Genomic DNA, 4605 nt, shown 5'->3' on the forward strand with positions numbered 1-4605 from the left:
GACGTTTTACCATGTTGGCCAGGTTGGTCTTGAACTCTTGACCTCAGGTGATCCACCCGCCTTGGCCTCCCAAAGTGCTAGGATTACAGGCGCGAGCCACCACAGAGTACAGCCACAAAAATCTATCTTAATCCTGTTTATAAGAAACAGACTTTAAATGGAGTGATAAAGTTTAAAGTCCAGGAATAGATCCACGTAGATAGGAAATTTTACTATATGGTAAGAGTGCCATTTCACATTATCGGGAAATAGATGAGTATTTCCACAAAGAATGCTGGGACAATCACATATTCATTTGGAAAAAAGCAAATTTGGATTAAAAAGAAACCACCTGGGCTGGATGTGGCGTCTCACGCCTGTAATCCCAGCACTTTGGGAGGCCGAGGCAGGTGAATCACCTGAGATCAGGAGTTCTAGACTAGCCTGGCCAACATGGTGAAACCCTATCTCTACTAAAAATACAAAAGTTATCCTGGCATGGTGATGCATGCCTGTAATCCCAGCTACTTGGGACGCTGAGACAAGAGAATCACTTGAACCCAGGAGGTGGAGGTTGCAGTGAGCCGAGGTGGCGGCACTGCACTCCAGCCTGGGTGACAGAGTGAGACTCCAGCTCTAAAAAGATAAAAATAAAAATAAAGAAATCACATGAAGCAAAATAGACACACTCAAGAAAATTAAAAGACAAGCAACAGATTCAGAGAAAATGTTTCCCACATATATTTATTAATAATAGACAAAGAAGTAATAGCTATAATGTGTAAAGATATCCTACAAATCAATAAGAAAAAGGCAAGCTACCAAATATAGCAATGGGCAAATAATATGTACATTTCACAGAAGAGAAAAGCCAAATGGCCAACAAACCCATAAAATGATGTTCAACCTCACTTGGAATAAATGGGAAAAAGCACATTAAGGCAACACCTTTTTTCTCTCATTGCATCGATGAAAATGTTGAAGATTTAAATATCAAGTGATGGCAAGGGTTTGGGGGAGTATAAATACAATCTCTCTAGAAGTCAATTTGACATCTAATATAATTGTTTTGCTTAAATTTAATACAACCTTAAATGTGCCTTTCTTTTGACTCAGAAGTTCTACTTCTTCTCTTTATTCTAGAAGAAGGCATGTGCAAGAAGCGATGCACAGGATGCTTAGTGCGGCACTGCTGTAAGAAAACACTGGAAAAGCCAGGTGCGGTGGCTCAAGCCTGTAATCCCAGCACTTTGGGAAGCCAAGCTGGATGGATCACGAGGTCAGGAGATCAAGATCATCCTGGTCAACATGGTGAAACCCCGTTTCTACAAAAAAATACAAAAATTAGCTGGCATGGTGGTGCGTGCCTGTAATCCCAGCTACTCGGGGAGGCTGAGGCAGAATTACTTGAACCAGGGAGTTGGCGGTTGCAGTGAGCTGAAATCGCTCCATTGCACTCCAGCCTGGCGACAGAGCTAGACTCCATCTAATTAAAAAAAAAATAGAAAAGACAAGACTGGAAAAAGCTAATGTCCACCAGTAAAGAAGTGGTTAAAGAAACCTTGACACATACAAACGATGGTATCTTGCAGCTGTTAGAATCAGATACGATATATCTAATACATAGAAACATAAAAAAGATATTTTTGACATATTGTACAGGGAAAGAATCAAGCTGCAGAATAATTTATACCATATACCACTTTTGTAAAAAAACAAACTAACAAACCCACAAAACTATATTATACCTGGATTTTATAGATATGTAAATGGGGAGAGGATTGGGATTGGGGCTAAGCAAAAGGAACTTTAGCTTTATTTATATTGTTTGAGTGTTTTGCAGTAAGAGTGTAATCATGAATTATATGTGTGGAAATAAAATATATGTTTAATCCATAGCAAGAAGAAAGGCCTTCCTGCTTTGAAGGGCAAATGCATTCATTCACAATCGGGTGTTAAACACCCACTGTAGGCCAGTTGCTGTTGGAGAGAAAAAAATGAATGCTGCCAGCTGCATCGTGGAGGCTCTCTCTGTCTAGTGGAGGAGACAAGACTTGTAAACCAGTAAGTGCCATATGTCAGCAAAATATGATCTGCGCCATAGGAGCCATACAAACAAATGCTGTGGAACTTGTGAGAGGAGATTAGTTCCTGGGGAGAAAAAAGGGGAGGAGAAAGAAGCAAGAAAGACTTCATAGACAAAGCATTGTGTGAGTTTGTGTGTGTGTATGGGGGATGTGTGCATGTGTGTGTGTGGAGGTGTGCATGTGTGTGTGGTGTGTATGTGCACTGTCATGTGCAATATGTAGTGTGTGCAGTGTGGTGTGTGTATACAGTGTATATGTGGTATGCGCACATATGCATGTGATCTGTGTGTTGTATGCTGTGTGCGTGCGTGTGTGGTGTGTGTACAGTGTATATGTGACGTGCACGTGTACGTGGTCTGTGTGTTGTGTGTGGTGTGTGTGCAGAGTGCATGTGACATGTGCACATGTGTATGTGGTTGCGTGTTGTGTGTGGTGTGTGTGCAGCGTATATGTGACATGTGCATGTGTGCATGCCTGGGTTCCCACATACACATGTGGGCAGAGGCTGAAAGGAAGTGGCGGGGGGACTAGAAGAAAGCCCTCAGTGGGGCACATGTGAACAGCACAGATGAGAGGTGAATTTGGGCACGTGGGTGAGCAGTGAGCACATGGGTTTGACTAGCCTGATCGGGGAGGGTGGGTTGGAGACACAAGTGAGTGCCAAAAGTAGAAAGAGAGGCCGAGGTCAAAGTGCCCATTCATTGAGCGAGCATTTCCTGGGTGCCAGTTGTGCCCCAGGCCCTGTCTCCTCCTCGAGAACTTCACTATCTAATGGGGAGCAGGGAGAAGTTGTTTAGGGGCAAATATATAATTTTATATTTTAAAATAACTGCATGCCTGACTACAGAATAAAAATGGCCAGGCTGAGAGGTTTGGATTCCATTTCTGAGGTGACAGGGAGCCCCAGAAGGTGTTTGAGCGGAGAAGTGACACGCTCTGTTTTAGGAATCTCACCATGGCACTGTGAGTTGGGTGGATTCTCAAGGCAGGGAGCTGAACAGAGTGGCTGCAACAGGTCTAGCCAGAGGAGGTTGAGACAATGGTCTGGCCAGGAGGTAATAGGAGCCCACATAGGGGAGTGAAGAGGAGAGAGAATGGGAGAGAACAGATCTGAGCACTATCGTAACGGGAAGATTGTCAGGATTTGGTGAGTTTGGTCTTGAATATATTGCCTTTGAAGTATTTTTGGAACACCCGAGCAGGGGTGCGTCATGGGAAGTTGGATAAAAGGATCCGAGGAAGGCCAGCTAGCTGGAGATAATGGCAGATCCAGGAGTCCTGGCTTGCGGTGGAGGACAAAGTGTGGGAGAGATCAGTCAAGGAGAGCGTTGATGGGATGAGAAGAGGAAAGAAGCTCACTCTGGAATCTCTCAGGATCCAACAGAGCAGGAAGAGACCTAGGGAAAGAGGCCAGGATTTCATTTCCCCAGGACAGTCACAGAAGAGTCAACAGAGGATTCGGTTGTGGCACCTCCACCCCAAACTTGGGCTCCTCTCTTCCAAGGGCGGGAGGGCCCTCTGATTCTGTTTGTGCAGCTGGCACTGGCCACGCAGAGCTGCCTCTGGGAGTTGACTGGGTAGGCAGGAACAAGCAGACAGGGCCTCAGCTGCAGCGTGGAGGTGGGTGGATGTACCTGCACACGCAGGATACCAGGGCTGCTAACAGCATCCTCTGACTGGCTTAGGGTGGTCATGTCCACGCTGCTGGTGCTCTGCCCCTTTGCCTTCATGGTGTTGTTTGCTGGCTTCTTCCCGATAGTTTCTTTTGAGACGCAAATTCTCCAGGTCACAGAAGAGAAGAGAAGGAGCAGACGCGTCCTCTGGCCTGTGTGTGAACGCAGGACTTCGGTTCCCCCGTGGTGAGCGGCAGGCATCTTCTACAACCCTGAATTAAAGGCTCCTTCAATATAGATTTTTGTCTTTATGTCACTCAGATGTCATTTTTCCATGAATAAAGGGCAAGCTGAGTCTAGCCTTCAAGGACTCCATGATTTGGCTCCAGATTGCTGAGCTGTGCCTGTTAGCTTCAACGTGTGTCTCCTGATCCACTCTCCACCCTCTGTCATCCTGCTCTCCACCCAAGAGGCTGACCCAGAGCGGCTCCCTGGCTTCTGTTGGGCTCAGCCAGAGGGAAGCTCTAGGACACCTGAGGAAGGGAGGACTGTGAGGTCGCGGGATCTCAGTGTGGATCCTGGTTTTACGGCCAAAGCTTGCAGTATTACCAGCCCACAATTATGAACAAAATGTTAGATACGAAAGTGAATCTCCATTTAGAATGAGAAAAGAAATGGTGACAAATTACACTTTTTAAAAAGCTTACAAACAACACAGATATCACAAAATGTAGAAAAATAACGATATTTTTCTTAGTTGCCTAGAAAACTCTACAATACCTTTTTCCCATATCTTCCTGCTGCATACACTTTACGTCTCATACAACAACTGTGTAATATAATTTCCCACAGAAAGAATGGAAATATAACCCAGTCTTCAGTAGGCTTGGTTGAAATTTTATTTTATTTTATTTTATTTTATTTTA

At 44.8% G+C, this 4605-nt stretch overlaps 1 long non-coding RNA gene across 1 annotated transcript; it reads left to right on the top strand.

Annotated features, from left to right (window-relative positions):
• Positions 1-1126: 1126 nt before the first annotated feature.
• LOC116465222 (uncharacterized) lies at positions 1127-4500 on the top strand. The gene is made up of 3 exons (XR_009212352.1): positions 1127-1258; positions 1879-2043; positions 3269-4500. It is a non-coding gene; the product is annotated as an uncharacterized LOC116465222 (long non-coding RNA).
• The last annotated feature ends 105 nt before the right edge of the window (positions 4501-4605 follow it).

The sequence above is a fragment of the Hylobates moloch genome, unplaced genomic scaffold, assembly GCF_009828535.3.
Source record: "Hylobates moloch isolate HMO894 unplaced genomic scaffold, HMol_V3 SCAFFOLD_3845, whole genome shotgun sequence".
Classification (NCBI taxonomy): Eukaryota; Metazoa; Chordata; class Mammalia; order Primates; family Hylobatidae; genus Hylobates; species Hylobates moloch.